Here is a 20963-nt window from a genome sequence, read left to right on the forward strand (position 1 = left end):
TCAGTTTGGACCATCTTTCAGGTGGAGGTGGGGTGATCTGGTCCTTATTCTGGACTAAGAGGAGCAGCCCACTGTCGCCCACTGCCAACTCTTCTCTTTTCTTTGGCTGTCACCTCCTTTGCTTGTCAATACTAACCCACCCACTGCCCACTATATCATAACCAACATTAATGTAGCACCTCCTGGGGGTGAGATATAGAACCAGAAGCTTCTCATGTATATTTCACTCATTCATCCTAACACCGTTTTACGGGTGAGCAAACCAAAGCACAGAGTAGTTAAGTAACCTAGACAAGGTCACACAACTAGTAAAAATCGAGGGGAGTTCAAATGACCTCATAGCCCCAATGCTTCACTGTATACTGAGTTCCCCTGCCACCTCCCACTCCTATTCCACACCCTTCCTATATGAGGAAACTGACTTCCCATGTCCTCCAGCAAAGGCCCACCCAACCTTCCAGGTCTAAGTTCTTATCTTCACCATGAATTATGACCACCCTCCCTGACTTCCTTAATAAAACCAAGAGTTATTTTCCCTCCTGTGTGCTGTGTTGTGCTTTGCGACCCCATGGACTGTAGACCGCCAGGCTCCTCTGTCCATGGGGATTCTCCAGGCAAGAATACTGAAGTGGATTGCCATGCCCTCCTCCAGGGAATCTTCCCAACCCAGGGATCAAAGCCAGTCCTCCTGCACTGCAGGTGGATTCTTTACCATCTGAGCCACCAGGGAAGCCCATTCTCCCTCCTACCCTGGAACCTGTTAAAAATTGGAATTCACACCTTCTCTCCCTACTCTTTTTTTTCTACTTAACTTTTATGAAACCCTTGTTTGTGACAGAGTGTGGGTCTCTTTTTCATGAAGGCTCATTCTGTATCAGCATACTTGCTTAGAGAGCAGCTGATGGAGCTGGTGGCTTTGGGTGTTTGATAGCTATACTGGTCAAGAGTGGGTGAAACCCATAAAAACTCAATGAGTCCAGTGACTTGTGGGAGAAAACCATTCAAAAGCTCACAAGGGCAAGAGTTGTCAGCTCCTAGAACCTACCGGGTATGCAAAGAAACTGTCACAGTTCAGGGGGCACCCTCACAGCACTACACATCAGGGTCTCTTGGATCCAGATCATAACCTCACACCCTCCCCGCCCCCCTCCCCCCGAGACCAGGGTTCACATTCACAGAGATCACCGCCACCCCAGTCTAGCCCTGCATCACGGGAGACTCACTTGTCAGCCGATTTCTCTGCAGAAAGCTCTTAGCAGTTAATTTCTGGCTAATTTATTATCCTTCAGCTGAGCCCTACAGCACCATTAGCTAGGAGCCTGACACAACTGAGTGAAATATTGTCTAATTTATTATCTTATTACTCCTCTGGAACAGGATCAATTAATTACCCATTAAAGTATTTCAGCTGTGGAGATTTATGAGGGGCCCTCTGCATTTTAACAGATGATTAGTTATACATGTTTGTTTGCTTGAAGAGCAGAGCCCAGCAAATGAATAGAGGCGATGGAGAAGGAAAGAAGAGGCAAGGGAGAGGGTGAAGCAGAGGCGGCTAATGGATCGGCCCTGACTCCGAGAAAATGGAGCAGTCAATGACAAGAGTTATCGACTCGTTCACTTGCGGTTTTGAGATAACCATATGTACAGGGGAAGGGGAGGGGAGCGCCGAAAAACCCTCACTCAACTGCTTTTTCCATTCAATAAATTCGCTTCGGAATATATTGGATTGGGGTTTGATGGCTATTTCGTGTTTTGCAGAGTGCTGACACTGGTATGATTCAGTAATTATTGTTTCTTTTAAGTTATTGCTGTAATTTTGCTCTCTAAGATCCCAATCAATTTCTGCCTCTCAAGGGCACGCTTGAAGAGCGATATTTGAAAACAGCCTTCTGATAGATTGTGCGGCTAGACAGTGGCTGAGACAAATAGCCTAATCTGGCACAAATTAGCTTGGCTTCCACAGATAGTTTTATACAGCGATGTAAATTACATTGTCAGGCCCAGTCACTTTCCTGCTTAGAGTGCAGCTAACAAGGAACCATGGAGACATTATCGGTGCTGCCGCGCACTCCCAGGGCTGCTGCAAAGCCATTTGTAAGGGGAAAGAGAGAGAGAGAGAGAGTTTGGGTAACAAAAGCAAGGTAGTGGAACAGAAGCGAGCTAGAACAAGGAGGCGCAGACGAAGCTCTGAGTTCTCTTGGTCAGGACTGAACTAATAGAACTGTTGGAAGGGGAAGCTACAGAGTGTGTGATGGACTGGTCCAATCATGGGAGAGATGGGGGAGGCCGGACATGCGCTGTTCTGAGGACTAGAATTCTAGCAGGAGAGGCCCGTGCTCTGCTGGGAACCAGCAGCAGAGAGAAGGCCACCTGAACCCCAACTTCCTTGCTGCCGAGGGAGATGGTTTGCACTGGCCTGGATAAAGGGGAGGAGGGACCGGGACACGAGACGGGCTGAGCTGAGCTGAACTGAAGGGAAAGATGTACCGAGGGGAGTTGGAGAAAAGTGTGATGAGCCGACTGGGTGGCCAGGCTGCACTGGCCATCCTTGGGGTCCATCCTTGGGGGCGTGCTGATCAGCTGGACCAGGCGCCCTGGGAGGCGGGGCCAGGAGCCAGGGAGCACTCGGCGGGCTCCACCCCCAGCATCCCGCAAGAGGTGGGAGGTGGTCCAGCTGGGAAAGAAACTCACAGGTGGTCTTCACCGGCCAGACCTGGAAAGTCCCCACCCCTTGTTTAACGTGGAACTTTTCAAATATTTTATCTTTTATTTCTATTTTATTTCTGATTGGTCTTAACAATTTGTAAATTTTTCCACTGAGGTTTTATTTTTTTTTCATTTATTTGTAGTATATTTTCTCTCACATAATGAGTATAGTTATAATAAGTACTTTAAAATCTTTGTCTACTATTTCCAACATGTGGGTCAAGTAGGGGTTCATTTTCACTGATATTATTTTCTCTTGAAAATAGGTGACACTTTTCTAGATCTTTCTGTGCCTAACAGTTTCGATTATATTCTGGATATTATGAATGTTGTATTGTGTGTACTCTGAATTCTGTTACATTCTGCTGAAGAGTGGCAAGTTGTTATTATTAATTTTTCATCATGTTATAATAACAATTAAGGCAATAGAGTTGGCTAGATGCAAATTGCAAATTCTATCTTTTGGGTAGCAGCTCAAATCTCAGTTCTGCTATTTTTAGCTGAGCTGCTTGGGTTCCACCTGGTGCATGCTTGACCCATAGATCTGGGTGGATTTTATATTTAGCATCTGTGGTTGCCCAAAACTCTGTCATCTAGTTCTTTAGGCCAGAAAGACTTCTGGTTTTCTATAGGCACTTTAGCTGCCCCATGTGATGTAGACTGCAGCCAATGGCCATAATAAATGGGAGGTTTATCCCATACTATTCCTTTCTCCCACATGTTAACTGTACCTTCAAGAGGCTGGTTTTTTGGGGTTTCTTTGTTTTGGTTTGGTTTTGGGGGTTTTGTAAGGGGTTGTTTCGGTTTTTTGTACAGGGTTTATGGCTACTGTCTGTTTAAAGAAGGTTAGTCTGACCATCAGAGAAGGCAATGGCACCCCACTCCAGTACTCTTGCCTGGAAAATCCCATGGACGGAGGAGCCTGGTGGGCTGCAGTCCATGGGGTCACTAAGAGTGGGACACCACTGAGCAACTTCACTTTGGCTTTTCACTTTCATGCATTGGAGAAGGAAATGGCAACCCACTCCAGTGTTCTTGCCTGGAGAAGCCCAGGGACAGGAGAGCCTGGTGGGCTGCCGTCTATGGGATTGCACAGAGTCGGACACAACTGAAGCGACTTAGCAGCAGCAGCAGCAGCAGCAGTCTGACCATGTGTGAAATAGCTAGTGGGAAGCTGCTGTATAGCACAAGGAGCTCAACTCAGTGCTCTGTGATGACCTAGAGGGGTGGGGTGTGGGGAGTGGGAAGAAGGCTCAAGAAGGAGGAGATGTACACATACCTTGCAGCTGAGTCACACTGTTGTACAGCAGAAACTAACACAGCATTGTAAAGCAATTATAGTCCAATTTTAAAAAGAAAAAAAAAAAAGGAACATTAATCTGATAGAAACCTACTTGGCCATGCCAAAAGTAGAACTCTCCCAGTGTATTTTGAGAGGGCAAAAATAAAAGCCAGCTGTTTCAATAAAACCATCTTTCGTAGATCCTTGTCCCACTGCATTTCACAGAATTTCCCAAAACTTTCAAAGGTGAAAGTGGTGTGTTTGTGTTAAGGGCAAGGAAGGAACAGAATTCAACTATAAATGCGGACATTACTGGATCTTTAACATGTCAACAAGCATTTACTACATATCCACCATATGCCACAGAGAAAATTTCAACCAGGGCTCTTAATGGTTAGTTCATGTCAAAGCTCATCCAACTCTGATTAATATGAAGACACTATAGGTTGTTCTGACCACCTGAGGCATAATTAATAATTATAGACACTCTTTTGAGTTCCAAGTACATTCCATGCACTGACTCTAATAGTGCAAGAATTCAGCGTTTTTGTCATCTCTATTTTACATGAGCAGTGTTACAAAGTGGAAAATAATCAGGTATTAAAGCCAGATAGGCCTGTGACACAGGCTACATGACCCCCTCCTAAGGCAAATTGATTACCATCTGTGAGCCTTGGTTAACTTACCTATAAACTGAGCATTCAAAGTTGGCATAATGATAAGAAGTACCTCCCTCATAGTAATTGCTATTCTTTTTACAGATGAGAAACTTAAGATCAGAAAGTTTCAATAACTTTTTCACCAGCAGGAAGCTATTTTGCCACCTAATAAGTGTCATCATTGGGTTTCAACATCATGTCTCTGCACTTTGCAGTTGGCTGCTTTATCTCGATAATAACCACCAATTATTGAGTACCTATTATGTCCAAGAACTTATCTGAGCTGCTTTACATACCTAGAGATAACCCTGAAATTAATCAAAAGATAACACAAGACCCTCAGATCAGGCAAACGCTTCCTCTCACAGAATCATCAGAATTACAGGTCTTGAAGACAATTCTTCCTCGCCCAGAGTTAAGGTCTTCCCTGGGGGGCAGCACCTTCCCCTGATGGAGCTGCTTTCCATTTTCCCATTGAGAAAACCATCCCCAAACTAAGGTCCAGGAGAAATAGCAGGTGCCATGCTTGGAGGGAAGCAGAGTGCTCCAACAAAGATTGCAGCGTATTTGAAAGACCAGAATCAAGGGGTGTAGGAGATGAAATAAACCAGTGTATCAGGACCAGAGAGAACCTAGGTCAGAGAGGGATGAGATCAGCCTGGTGACCCTGGCAGAGGTGACATCACACTGTACCTCCTAAAGCAGGTCATAAACTGGACTTCATGAAAAGCCATCGAAGAACTTTCAGTGAGAGTAATATTATCATACTTCCATTTTCATAGGTAACATTGACAATGGAATGAGAAATAAATCTGAAGGCCAGTTACAAGTTTATCAGAATGATGAAGCGACTACAGTGTGTTGCACTAAGCTGGTGGCAATGGGACAAAGAGAATGTCTGGATCTAAAATACTTAAGAGAGAGAAAGGATCAGAGTCAGAGGATGAAATCCAGAAAATGGTATTGATTGACCTATCAGTCAGGAATGGAGGCACAGACCTAGGGAACAGACTTGTGGACATGGAGGGAAAGGGGAGGGTGGAACAAATTGAGAGGGTAGCATTGACACATGTATGCGGCCATGTGTAAAACAGATAGCTAGTGGGAAGCTGCTGCACAACACAGGGAGCTCAGCCTGGCGCTCTGTGATGACTAGAGGGTTGGCATGAGGCGGGTAGAGGCTCGAGAGGAAGGGGATGTGTGTACACATATAGCTGATTCACTTTGTTGTACAGCAGAACCCAACATGACACTGTAAAGCAATTACACTCCAATAAAATAAATGAGTAAAATAAAGGCCAAAACAAATAAAATGGCATAAATGCCCTTAGAGAGGTAAAAGACACCACACAAATGCAAAAAAAAAAAAAATAAATTCTTTAACAGACTCTGTTGAAAGAAAGCACGTTCAAAGAACAGATACATATTAAAAATCTGATATCAAAAATGGAAACCTCAAGTGAAATGTAGAATAAAAGAAGATGTAAAACACTGTAAAAACAGAGGAAGGTTAGATGTGTGGCAGTGAGGGAAGACGGAACTGAAGGTGTCCTGGTTTCTGGCTGAAGCAACTGGGTAGGAAGATGGTATTTTCCAGGAGAGGAAACTACGGAAGGAGCAGGTGTGAGGGGAAGATGCTGAGTTCTAGAGATTAAGTTTGAGGTGCCTGTGGCAGATACTGCCAGCTGTCCCCCAAATAGTATATCCAGGCATTTGGGGGGAGGGGAAGGTGCAAAGAGCCTTGAGCTGACCGGTCAGTTGGATAAACTTGGTCCTTGTGCCTTGGGTCATTTGAATAAATGTGCTTCTTATCGTTCGATGGTGGATGGATGTGGAACCACATTCTTCAGCTTAATTGGCAACAAGGCATGGCCACGTGGGCTGGGTGTGTCAGTACCATGGACAACCACTGTCTCACTTCCCGAAAAGGAAGCTGGTGGCCCTCGCTTTCTCATCCCCTTTTCTGCCTGCTGGATCACAGGGCCTTTGAGATACTGTCACCCTGTGGAAGAGGACAGTTACCCTCGATGGTAAAATCCTAGGATAGGAAAAACCTAAGTCAACTTTATACAGTCACTGCCCTCCCCAGAATGGCCAGAAACTCTGGACTGTGGTGTGCAAGAGAAATGAATTTCAGTAATACTTGAGCCACTTGATTTTGTATTCTCTTTGTTACAGTCAAGTAACCGAGTAGAGCTATCTAGTAGAAAGTTGGATAGAGAGTCTCAAGAGTTGAAAAGTCCTCAGAAGGCCAGTCTGTTGAAACTGTGGCAAAGAGAAAAACTAATCTGGGCACGAAAGGAAACAGAGAGAGAAAACTTGGTCAAAACCCTGAGGACCCCAAGAGGGTCAGACCCAAACCCAGACTGAGAAACAGCGGAAAAGTAAGAAGCCCCCAGGAGACTATGATGCTCCAGAACCAACTGGGCAATGATGGGGGAGGAGAACACTTAAGGTAAGCATCTGGTGAGTTCATGTCTTGGAGCTCATTGGTGACCTTGGGGAGAGGCTTCAAGGGCACAGGAGAGCAGAAGCCATACCCAACCGTACTGAGAGTTGATGGAAGTGATGAGTATACCATCAGTCAGTTCAGCTGCTCAGTCATGTCCGACTCTTTGCGACCCCACAGACCATGGCACGCCAGGCTTCCCAGTCCATCACCAACTCCCGAAGCTTGCTCAAACTCATGTCCATCGAGTCAGTGATGCCATCCAACCATCTCATCCTCTGTTATCCCCTTCTCCTCCGACCTTCAATCTTTCCCAGCATCAGGGTCTTTTCCAATGAGTCACTTCTTCACATCAGGTAGCCAAAGTTTTGGAGTTTCAGCTTCAGCATCAGTCCTTTCAGTGAATATTCAGGACTGATCTCATTCAGAATGGACTAGTTGGATCTCCTTGCAGTCCAAGGGACTCTCAGGAGTCTTCTCTAACACCACAGTTCAAAAGCATCAATTCTTCAGCACTCAGCTTTCTTCACAGACCAACTCTCACATCCATACGTGACCACTGGAAAAACCATAACTTTGACTAGATGGACCTTTGTTGCCAAAGTAATGTCTCTGCTTTTTAATATGCTGTCCAGGTTGCTCATAGCTTTTCTTCCAAAGGGGAAGCATCTTTTAATTTCATGGCTGCAGTCACCATCTGCAATGATTTTGGAGCCCAAGAAAATAAAGTCTGTCAGTTTCCACTATTTCTCCATCTATTGGCCATGAAGTGATGGGACTGGATGCCATGATCTTAGTTTTCTGAATGTTGAGTTTTAAGCCAAATTTTTTACTCTCCTCTTTCACTTTCATCAAGAGGCTCTTTAGTTCTTCACTTTCTGCTATAATGGTGGTGTCATCTGTGTATCTGAAGTTATTGCTATTTCTCCCAACAATCTTGATTCCAGCTTGTGCTTCATCCAGCCCAGAATTTCTCATGATGTACTTTGCTGCATGTAAGTTAAATAAGTATGGTGACAATATACAGCCTTGACATACTCCTTTCCCTATTTGGAACCAGTCTGTTGTTTCATCTCCAGTACTAACTGTTGCTTCTTGACTTGCATGCAGATCTCTCAGGAGGCAGGTCAGGTGGTCTAGTATTCCCGTCTCTTTCAGAATTTTCCACAGTTTGTTGTGATCCACACAGTCAAAGGCTTTCGTGTAGTCAATAAAGCAGAAGTAGATGCTCAAAATTCTCCAAGCCAGGCTTCAGCAATACATGAACTGTGAACTTCCAGATGTTCAAGTTGGTTTTAGAAAAGGCAGAGAGGAACCAGAGATCAAATTGCCAACATCCACTGGATCATCAAAAAGGCAAGAGAGTTTCCGAAAAACATCTATTTCTGCTTTATTGACTATTCCAAAGCCTTTGACTGTGTGGATCACAATAAACTGTGGAAAATTCTGAAAGAGATGGGAATACCAGACCACCTGACCTGCCTCTTGAGAAACCTATATGCAGGTCAGGAAGCAATAGTTAGAACTGGACAACAGACTGGTTCCAAATAGGGAAAGGAGTATGTCAAGGCTGTATATTGTCACCCTGCTTATTTAACTTATATGCAGAGTACATCATGAGAAACGCTGGGCTGGAAGAAGCACAAGCTAGAATCAAGATTGCCGGGAGAAATATCAATAACCTCAGATGTGCAGATGACACCACCCTTATGGTAGAAAATGAAGAGGAACTAAAAAGCCTCTTGATGAAAGTGAAAGAGGAGAGTGAAAAAGTTGGCTTAAAGCTCAACATTCAGAAAACTAAGATCATGGCATCTGGTCCCATCACTTCATGGGAAATAGATGGGGAAACAGTGGAAACAGTGTCAGACTTTATTTTCTTGGGCTCCAAAATCACTGAAGATGATGATTGCAGCCATGAAATTAAAAGACGCTTACTCCTTGGAAGGAAAGTTATGACCAACCTAGATAGCATATTCAAAAGCAGAGACATTACTTTGCCAACAAAGGTCCATCTAGTCAAGGCTATGGTTTTTCCAGTAGTCACATACAGATGTGAGAGTTGGACTGTGAAGAAAGCTGAGTGCCGAAGAATTGATGCTTTTGAACTGTGGTGTTGGAGAAGACTCTTGAGAGTCCCTTGGACTGCAAGGAGATCCAACCAGTCCATTCTAAAGGAGATCAGTCTTGGGTGTTCTTTTCAAGGAATGATGCTAAAGCTGAAACTCCAGTACTTTGGCCACTTCATGTGAAGAGTTGACTCATTGGAAAAGACTCTGATGCTGGGAGGGATTGAGGGCAGGAGGAGAAGGGGACAACAGAGGATGAGATGGCTGGATGGCATCACTGACTCGACGGATGTGAGTTTGAGTGAACTCTGGGAACTGGTGATGGACAGGGAGGCCTGACGTGCTGCAATTCATGGGGTCGCAAAGAGTCGAACACGACTGAGTGACTGAACTGAACTGAGATGTTTTTCTGGAACTCTCTTGCTTTTTTGATGATCCAGCAGATGTTGGCAATTTGATCTCTGGTTCCTCTGCCTTTTCTAAATCCAGTTTGAACATCTGGAAGTTCACAGTTCATGTACTGTTGAAGTCTGACTTGGAGAATTTTGAGTATTACTTTGCTAGCATGTGCTGCTGCTGCTGCTGCTGCTAAGTGGCTTCAGTCGTGTCCGACTCTGTGCAACCCCATAGTTGGCAGCCCACTAGGCTCCCCCGTCCCTGGGATTCTCCAGGCAAGAACACTGGAGTGGGTTGCCATTTCCTTCTCCAATGCATGAAAGTGAAAAGTGAGTTGCTCAGTCGTGTCCAACTCTTAGCGACCCCATGGACTTCAGCCCACCAGGCTCCTCCGTCCATGGGATTTTCCAGGCAGGAGTACTGGAGTGGGGTGCCATTGCCTTCTCCAGATAGCATATGAAATGAGTACAATTGTGCTGTAGTTTGAGCATTCTTTGGCATTGCTTTTCTTTGGGATTGGAATAAAAACTGACCTTTTCCAGTCCTGTGGCCACTGCTGAGTTTTCCAGATTTGCTGGCATATTGAGTGTAGCACTTTCACAGCATCACCTTTTAGAATTTGAAACAGCTCAACTGGAATTCCATCACCTCCACTAGTTTTGTTCGTAGTGATGCTTCCTCAAGCCCACTTGACTTCAAATTCCAGGATGTCTGGCTCTATGTGAGTGATCACACCATTGTGGTTATCTGGGTCATGAAGATGTTTTTTGTATAGGTCTTCTGTGTAAACAGTGTCAGACTTTATTTTTGGGGGCTCCAAAAATCACTGCAGATGGTGAGTGCAGCCATGAAATTAAAAGACGCTTACTCCTTGGAAGGAAAGTTATGACCAACCTAGATAGCATATGCAAAAGCAGAGAGATTACTGGCGTGATGCGATTCATGGGGGTTGCAAAGAGTCATATACGACTGAGCGACTGAACTGATCTGACCTGTGTATTCTTGCCACCTATTCTTAATACATAATATACCATAGAGGGTACCATAGATATTAAGAAAGTTGTGACTAGAAAGAGAAATATAAAAGTAACTAGTCTAGAGATGATGGCAGAGGCAGCATTTTTCAAGATGGAAGAGATTTGAACATGCATAAATGCTAAAGATAAAGGAAAGCATGGGGCTTCCCTGGGGCTCCAGTGGCTTAGAGTCCATCTGCCCATGCAGGAGATGAGGGTTTGATCCCTGGTCTGGGAAGGTTCCCCATGCCACACAGCAACCAAGCCCACGTACCACAACTCCTGGGGCCGTGCACTGCAACTACTAAAGGCCGAACGCCCTAGAGCACAAGCTATGTAGCAAGAGAAGCCACTGCAGTGAGAAGACTCTGCGACAGAGTAGAGACTGGCCCTCGCTTATCACAAGTAGAGAACGCCTGCACGCAGCAGCGAAGACCCGGCACAGCCCAAAACACAGAATACATAATGGAGGGTTTTGTTTAAAAAAGAAAAAAGGAAAGCATGAATGTAAGTCATGGATCTACACCATACGAAGGTGAGAGACGATGGCATGAGCTGAAGAAAGAAAAAAATGTGGCTTCTGTTTTAACAGAAGGGAGACAATGCAACCACTTATCGGCTTCACTCATCTGAGTCCAGGTTCACAAACCCTTTTTATCATCATATTAGGCAAGTCGGTCACCAAATCAGTCAAGTGCATCTAATAAGAGTTTTTGAAGAAACATTTATAATAATGATATAATTCTTGCAGAGTTTTGAAACCAACCAAATTAGTGGATGCTGGCTGCTGAAGCTGTCTACATTTTATGATATGTGTTCGTATGTATATACAAAAGATAGGCTATTAGAAACTTAGAATAAAAGCTCCTTGAAGACAAGAATGTTATACAATTTTTGTTTGAATCCCCAATCCTCAACGGATATTCAATGAACATTTCAGGATTCAGTTAAGTTCAAATCAGACTTTACAAAACAATTATTTTTCTTTACCAAAGGATTCACCACTAGGCACTGCAAAAAGCCAGTAACTCTGGTGCATTTAAACTTTGAATAGAAACTTGCATTCAAATTGTGACTCTAGGACTTCCCTGGTGGTCCAGTGGTTAAGAATCTGCCTGCCAAGGCAGAGAACACAGTTCCATCCGTGGGCCGGGACGATCTCATATGCCAGGGAGCAGCTAAGCCATGTGCCACAACTTCTGAGCCCACCTCCTAGCACCTGAGCTCTGCAACAAGAGAAGCCGCCTCAATAAGACCATGCACCGCAACTAGAGTGTAGCCCCCCTCACCGCAACCCGAGAAAGCCTGTGGGCAGCAACGAAGACCCAGTCCCGCCATAAACAAATAATTTTTCTTAAACTGTGGCTCTACATACCTTTAATATTTTGAGCTATTAGTGTGGACTCTAGCCACCCCAATATTTTAGGGACATATCTTTCAAGTAAAAGTAAGAACCCAAATCCTCTCAAATGTGTGAAAAGAGGTATAGCCATTGGATAAGAGAGTAGAAGAAACATTTCTGAAGTTTTGGAAGCTGAGCAGTAGGGGATGGGGAAGGCAGCACCAAGAACCCTAACCTGACTGGCCACTTCATAAACTTTGTCCCTGAGCCTCGGGTCCTATTCATAGACTTAATTTCTTATCATTCTATGGTGGGTCGACAGAGTCCAGAGCCTACCTGTTTATCTTGCCCCAGAGGTCAGTTTCTCTTCGAGGCCAAGAAGTAATTGTGGGAAGGAGATATACAGCCCTCCACCCTCCGGCACCAGTTTTTCCTAGAACTCTCAAACTCCCCCAATTAGTCTGAATTATTAGTCTCTTCACCTTGTTCACCCCTTGTCAGAAGATGTAACTAAGATACACTGACAGTTCCTGGAGACCTGTGTTCCTCTTCTGGGTCACTCCAGGTAACTCTCAAGAACACAGCCCGGATGATTTGGTTGATGAGAACTCCAGCCACAGCCCCAACTTCAGGAACAGACTAAACGAGTGACAGAGAGTCTAGAACATCAGGCTCCAAAGAGAAATGATCTGGTCCAATCTCTCCATTTTGTAGAGGAGGCTCTGCCCTAAGATGGGAAAGCAATTTGCTTGAGGTCCCAGTTAGCAGGGGGACTGGAGCTGGACTCAGATCTCCTAGCCCCTGGTACCAAGTTCCCCTGAGCAAGCTTCCAGATTCAGACACCATCCCCTTTTCCAACATTTGGTCCCAGCTATTTCTCTCTTTTTTGACACAAGTCAGGAAGGAAAAGAAGGTATCCATCTTTGCCTATATCATTTATTTTTTTCTAAGGTAAGAATTTGTTTGGGAGAGGATCTGCCTCTAGGTGACATATATTGGGTTGGCCCAAAAGTTCATTTGGGTTTTTCTGTAAGATGTTATGGCAAAGACCCAATGAACTTTTTTTTTTTTTTGGCTGCACCACACAGCATGTGGGATCTTAGTTAGCTGACCAGGGATTGAACCCGAGCCCCCTGCCTTGGAAGCACTGAGTCCTAACCGCTGGACCACCAGGGAAGTCCTCCCAGTGAACTTTCTGACCAACCCAATACTTTCCATTTTTCCATCCTGTTGTTTTACACAAAAGCCTGTAGGAAATCATGACAACTTGAAAACTCACCCTCCGATACTGCCTAATTTAGCAGCTTTACATCACCCTCACCCCCCCAAAAAACAATAATCCTCCAAGAGCTAATCTTTCCAGGCCCCCGATTCCATTTTACAAGTTCATCTTCTCACAGCAAGGCATCAAGGCCTTCCTTCAAGGACGACCCACTCCTTGAAGACAGCCAGGGAGCAAAGAGAATCCTTCAGGAGAGAACCACACCTCCAGGCCCCTTTAATGTCTTCCAGGCATTTGCACACATATATTTATATGTACAGAAATGCACACACATATGTGGCAGACAAGAGAGCCAAAATAAAAATTTAAGAAACGGCCCAGGCGGATTTGCAGTAACATGGATGGACCCGAAGACTGTCATACTGAGTGAAGTAAGTTAGACACAGAAGGAGAAATATCGTATGACACGCCTTTATATGCGGAATCTAAAAAGAAATGATACAAATGAAAGTGAAAGTCGCTCAGTCGTGTCCCACTCTTTGCGACCCCATGGACGATAGGGTCCATGGAATTCTCCAGGCCGGAATACTGGAGTGGGTAGCCTTTCCCTTCTCCAGGGGATCTTTCCAACCCAGGGATTCAACCCAGGTCTCAAAAGAACTTACTTACAAAGCAGAAGTGGACTCACAGATTTAGAGAACGTACCTATGGTTGCCAGGGAAAATGTAAGGTGGGGGGCGGGAAGGAATAGTTTAGGAGTTTGGGATGGACATGTACACACCGCTATATTTAAAATGGATAACCAACAAGGACCTACTATATAGCACAGGGAACTCTGCTCAATGCTATGTGGCAGCCTGGATGGGAGGGGAGTCTGGGGGAGAATGGATACATGGATATATATGGCTGAGACCCTTCGCTGCTCACCTGAGACTATCACACCACTGCCTGTTAATCGGCTGTACCCCAGTACCAAATAAAAGGTTTTTTTAAAAAAGAGAAGAAATGGCCCAGGCAGGAGAGGAGAAAATGTCCCCTTTCTATCTGCAGGCCGCCTCCAGCAAAAGGCTTCCTAAAGACGATAGGTTAAATATATTGCTGCCATTACACTCTACAAGAAACACATTCCATAAAAATGAAGGTGCTGTAAATTATACAAATATGATGCTAACAAGCCAGGAAACGCGCTGCTAATGAGGTCAGCGACAGAACTCCCGCAGCGCTGCAAATCACGTGCCAGTCCTGAGCGGGAGGGCCTGGAACCACACCGGGTCAGCATTTTCTGAGCGCGTCCGTCACCCGCTGTTTGGTGCAGGGTTACACAGGTAGATAAAAAGCCTCCCCTTCTCTGCCCACCCCCCACTTTGATTATGTGTCAAATATCCAAGTCACCAGACAGGCACGCTCGGCATTAAAGTACCTGACTATTACCGTCTATTGTTCTCCTGCTCAGAGGAGAGGATTAGTCACTCAGATGTGTAAATATTGGTTACCGTTTTGAAGCACGCAAGCTCTGTGTTTCTATCAGCCCGGTTCCTGGAGGAATTATGCATGCTGCTGGCACCGGGTTTTGTAGACACTGTATTTGCTAAAGCTCTAAAAATCAAATAAACATGTTCTCGGCTCCTGAATTATTAGTTCATTCACCATCTTTCCCCGTTAGGGGGGGAAACAATAAACACGCGGAAATGTGGCATTTAGGAACTGCAACAAGATTTCTGCTTGGCATTTACAAGTTGGAGAACAATCGGAGCATCCTCCCCTGTGCCTTCAGCTCAAAGAGCCCAGGCCCCTGGGCCAGGGCTCCAGACCTCCGGGTGATCCCTTGGGGTCGTCAGTGGGGCAGCCTCCACTTCTGGACCAATGTCCAGTGTGGGATCTGGTGCCCTCAGGGCTCCAGAGCTGAGGGCAGAGTCAAGAGAAACTCACATTCCCCCCAATTCAGAGGCCAGCGCCACATCCGTTAAGAGCAACCCGACTGACCCCTTCCAATGTTCCCAACTCTCTCTTTAGTTCCTGCTCTGTGCCAGGATTAATATTACTGACCCCAAGATGGAGCTTGGGGTCATGGTTCAGAAGGCATCACCCAATACAATCCCCCAACCCAGCAGCCGTTTGGAAGAGAGGGCCACCAATTGTACAGGCCGAGCGCATAGCTTCTTGGCACATTTTTTTTTTTTTTTCCATTCCAGAATCCAGGGCAGTTAAGGTTTAAAACCATTGAGGGTGGGTGAAGAAAAAAGTGCGAAGTTTAACGTGCGATGCATGAAGGAATGTAAGTGAATATTTTGCCGATAAATATGATCACAAAAATATCTCCTGCATCCCCCAGCGCAAAGCAAAGTATTTATGGTTCAGATTCCGCTCAGAGCCAACAGCGGGGGTGGAAGATAGTTTTGTTCTGAACCGCCTGGCCTAGCCCTAGTCTCAGACACCTGTTTATACTCCATCGCAAAGGTTTTATGGAGTCTGTTCTCCCCGGTCTAGGGGCCCTGCCGTGGATCTATTTGTATACACATATCACAGGTTTTGGAAATAACTTCAGCACATAAATGCCATTATTTCCAACAGAGTTGGTGTAAACCATATTTACTACTCAAACGCTCAGCTCGAAATCGAGCTGCAAGGAAACAGTAGCAGCAGCAGTAACACCAACAGCGAAGAAATCAGTGAGAGCTGCAAACCACGACCACAAATCAGACAAATTCGTAAAGAGGCCTTGAGGTGGGGGCACAAAGCAGAGGCAAGATGGCAGGCCGGGCAGCGCTCAGTGTGCGCCGAAGAAAAGGGAGTTAAAATCAAAGTAACTCTCTTTTCTAAATTAAATACAGACGACATGTGGGGCGCACACAGGGATGTAAAGGAGAGGGGGAGGTACAGAGGGCGGGAACGCAGTCAGAAACACTAGTGTTTCTCACTACCATAAAAGTCTCAACAGTCTGTGTGATCATAGACGGCAGACCCCGAGTCTGTACAGGGAGCCCTGGGGCTGCTCTTGACACAGTTACCTGATTTCCAGCATCGTCCAAACAAAAGGAAACATCTCTTGGGCAGGACCCCTTCAAGTCAAGACTCTCCCTTCCCTTGGAGGTGTGAATGGTCTTGCTTACTAATCCAACCAAGAACGAGAAAGCCAGTAAACTATCACGTGTGCGTGCTGCGTCGCTTCACTCGTGTCCGACTCTTTGCGACGCTATGGACCGTAGCCTGCCAGGCTCCTCTGTCCTTGGGATTCTCCAGGCAAGAATACTGGAGCGGGTTGCCATGCCCTCCTCCAGGGGATTTTCAAGACCCTGGGATTGAATCCGAGTCTCTTACGTCTCCTGCACTGGCAGGCGGCTTCTTTGGATGGATAAACAACAAGGTCCTACTGTAGGGCACAGGGAACTATATTCAATATGCTGTGATAAACTTGAATAGAAAAGAATACGAAAAAGAATGTATATATATATACGTATGTATAACTGAATCATTTTGCTGCACAGCAGAAATTAACACAACAATGTAAATCAACCGTGCTTCAATTTTTTTTTTAAAAAAAGAGCAATCATACCAGGGCCACACCCACACCCCGTGTGGGAACTTTGATTCATTCCTTTTTTTTTTGGACTAAGCACCTACTATGTGTTTGACTCTGGAAAAGAGAGAATTATAGGTAAGACATTATCATCTAGTCAGGAAATAGGGGAATAAGAAATATAAAATAAGAAATGATTATGTAGGAAAATGACAATAGGTTTTATTTTTTTTAATCTTTAAAAAGCACTATGATTGATAACCAAGGGAGAAAGTAATCAGAGCTTTTGGTACTGACCACCAAGTGAAGCGGAGAAGGCAATGGCACCCCACTCCAGTACTCTTGACTGGAAAATCCCATGGACGGAGGAGCCTGGTGGGCTGCAGTCCATGGGGTCGCTAGGAGTCGGACACGACTGAGCAACTTCACTTTGGCTTTTCACTTTCATGCATTGGAGAAGGAAATGGCAACCCACTCCAGTGTTCTTGCCTGGAGAATCCCAAGGATGGGGGAGCCTGGTGGGCTGCCATCTACGGGGTCGCACAGAGTCAGACACGACGGAAGCAACTTAGCAGCAGCAGCACCACCAAGTGAAGACTGAGCATTATAGGCCGGGGTGATCCAGGAAGGCTTCAGGGAGGAAGTGGACTTTGAAGGCAGACAGGACTGAGCTGGGTGGAATAGAGAAAGAAGCAGAATGGATGCAGGACAATTGTGTCGGGTAGAGAGCAGAAGGTGGGAATGAACACGGCATGTTTGGGGGCATAAACAAGGGTTCTGACTAGCATGCAGATGTGTACAGAAGACTAGAGGCAGGGAATGTTGGAAAGGTTGGCCGTTTCTATTGAGTGGTAACCAAGTTAATGTTAGCGATTTGGACAGAAAATGACCTGTAGTGGACACAGGCAGCTTTCAACAGGAGGAAAACCAAATGGATACATTCTACATCAATTAGCATCTCCACAGAGTGAGGAGATGCAGAGGCAGAGGATGTGGACGGCACAGCGCTTGTGTGTGTCAACGGCCAACCCACACGCACTGGGGTCATTTAGGCCCCCTCCCTCCTGGAAAGCCCTGGACCAGCGCAGTGTACCTACGAACAGCACTGCTGCCTCTCAGGCAAAAAGTTCGTGTTTGGAGGGAAAAGGAAGGAGAAAGAGCGCAAGAGAGAGACAGAGAGATGGTTTTTCCAGACCAGGAGAAGGTACTTGAACTCTGTGGGAAGGTCGACTGTTTGGAATGGGGATGGGTTCAGATTCACCATAACCCAAAGCAGACAAAGTGCGAAATATGCATTTTTCTCTTTCATTTTACACCACTTTTATGAGACCTCTGTGTCGATGAAGCTAGCGAGAGCCCTTGGCTCGCGCCCTGAAAAGTTGGCAGATTTATTACTGAATTCGAAAAAAAATGAAAGCGGTTCAGCTGTCTGGCCAGGTAGAAAGGATTATCTCTACTTGAAAGAAACCAGACTTAAAAAAAAAAAAAAGACTTGCACTGATGGAGAGAAAAACTCTGCCCAAAGCGGTGTGCCCTGCTGCAGACCAAATGACTGCTAATTCTTAAAATGGGTCTTAATCCCATCTCCAGCTGGGCTCCGGGACCAAACTGTCTCTTTTCTCTCTCTGAGCACTGGCCCAGCTCTCTTGGTGGCGAACCCTCTCAAGACATGTCCCACCATCTCAAAATTGCCAGACTGAGGCAGACTGGTGATTCTGGCACCAGGGGATGGCCCTGGACCTGGAAAGCAGCGTTCCGCTAGGGACCCTGCAAGACCTGGGTCTCCAGCAGCCAGTCGCCATTGGATCGCCAGGCTCCCAGAAAAGCGTCCTGTGCAGAACACTGGGACCTGGACATTTCCCACCCAGGGCCCAGCCTGGAGTCAAATACTTAATCCCATTTTCACAAATGGCAAGGCCATAAGAAAATCAGAGATACCAAGGGAACATTTCATGCAAAGATGGGCACAATAAAGGACAGAAATGATATGGACCTAACAGAAGCAGAAGATATTAAGAAGAGGTAGCAAGAATACACAGAACTGTACAAAAAAGATCTCCATGATGGAGATAACCACAATGGTATGATCACTCACCTAGAGCCAGATATCCTGGAATGTGAAGTGAAGTGGACCTTAGGAAGCATCACTATGAACAAAGCTAGTGGAGGTGATGGAATTCCAGTTGAGCTATTTCAAATGCTAAAAGATGATGCCGTGAAAGTGCTGCACTCTATATGCCAGCAAATTTGGAAAACTCAGCAGTGGCCACAGGCCTGGAAAAGGTCAGTTTTCATTCCAATCCCAAAGAAAGGCAATGCCAAAGAATGCTCAAACTACCGCACAATTGCACTCATCTCACACGCTAGCAAAGTAATGCTCAAAATTCTCCAAGCCAGACTTCAACAGTACATGAACCGTGAACTTCCAGATGCTCAAGCTGGATTTAGAAAAGGCAGAGGAACCAGAGATCAAATTGCCAACATCTGCTGGATCATCAAAAAGAGAGTTCCAGAAAAACATCTAGTTCTGCTTTATTGACTACTCCAAAGCCTTTGACTGTGTGGATCACAACAAACTGGAAGATTCTGAAACAGTTGGGAATACCAGACCACATGACCTGTTTCCTGAGAAATCTGTATGCAGGTCAAGAAGCAACAGTTAGAACTAGACATGGAACAACATACTGGTTCCAAATCGGGAAAGAAGTACTCCAAGGCTGCATATTGTCACCCTGCTTATTTAACTTATATGCAGCAAAGTATATCATGAGAAACACTGGGCTGGATGAAGCACGAGCTAGAATCAAGATTGCCGGGAGAAATATCAATAACCTCAGATATGCAGATGACACCACCCTTATGGCAGAAAGTGAAGAAGAACTAAAGAACCTCTTGATGAAAGTGAAAGAGGAGAGTGAAAAATTTGGCTTAAAACTCAACATTCAGAAAACAAAGATCATGTCATCCGATCCCATCATTTCATGGCCAATAGATGGGGAAACAATGGAAACAGTGCCAGACTATTTTGGGGGGTTCCAAAATCACTGCAGAGCCATGAAATTAAAAGATGCTTGCTCCTTGGAAGAAAAGCTATGAGCAACCTAGACAGCATATTAAACAGCAGAGACGTTACTTTGCCAACAAAGTTCTATCTAGTCAAAGCTATGGTTTTCCCAGTGGTCAGGTATAGATGTGAGAGTTGGAGTATAAAGAAAGCTGAGTGCTGAAAAATTGATGCTTTTGAACTGTGGTGTTGGAGAAGACTCTTGAGAGTCCCTGGACTGCAAGGAGATCCAACCAGTCCATCCTAAAGGAAATCAGTCCTAAATATTCTTTGGAGGACTGAGGCTGAAGCTGAAACTCCAAAACTTTGGCCACCTGATGTGAAGAACTGGCTGTTTGGAAAAGACCCTGATGCTGGGAAAGATTGAATGCAGGAGGAAAAGGGGACGACAGAGGATGAGATGGTTGGATGACATCACGGACTCTATGAACATGAGTGCAGGTAAGCTCCGGGAGTTGGTGATGGTCAGGGAAGCCCGGCATGCTGCAGTCCATGGGGTTGCAAAGAGTAGGACATGACTGAGCAACTGAACTGACTAAAGAGTACTGAAAACAGGTCATTGGGATTTACAAAATGCGCACACCATCTCATTTGACCGATTTTCCATTTTAACAGATCGTACTGTAACGGATTTCATTCTTATATGTGCCAGGCGCGGTGTATATGAAGATGGAGCCCCTACCCTCAGATGACCCTCACACACCAATGGCCTGTCTCCCCTAGGTAGGTATTCATATTCATCTTCTGCCCACTGGAAGGTTGAGGAAATAGGAACTCAAGGAAATTAAGTAGGAGCCAAGGCCACAGAGCCAGTAAAGGAAAAGCTCATACCTGGGAACCGTTCATTCGAAACCACAGCCTGCAGGCTCCATAGGCCCTTTGGCGGGGGGGTGGGCGGGTGGCGGGGGGGCAGGGTCTCTAGGGGCCTCTGCTTCCTGTCTGTGCCTCCTATAAACAGGCATTCCAATCAGTTATTTTCTCCAGCAAGTTGTATTGCCTCTTGCTTTTATCAAAGGCCACAGTCATCCAGAGGGAAAATCTTCAACACCCAGCTCCCCAGTACCTGGGCCTTCCGTCTTATTCCCAGCTCCTGGCCTTGAAGAACTGGCTGGCTCTTCCTGCTGTTGTGTTGGTTGCTCAGGCATTTCCAGCTCTTTGCGACCCCAAGGACTGTAGCCCGCCAGGCTCTTCTGTCCATGATTCTCCCAGCAAGAATACTGAAGTGGGTTGCCATGCCCTTC

Source organism: Bos indicus x Bos taurus, chromosome 27 (assembly GCF_003369695.1).
Source record: "Bos indicus x Bos taurus breed Angus x Brahman F1 hybrid chromosome 27, Bos_hybrid_MaternalHap_v2.0, whole genome shotgun sequence".
In the NCBI taxonomy this organism is placed as follows: domain Eukaryota; kingdom Metazoa; phylum Chordata; class Mammalia; order Artiodactyla; family Bovidae; genus Bos; species Bos indicus x Bos taurus.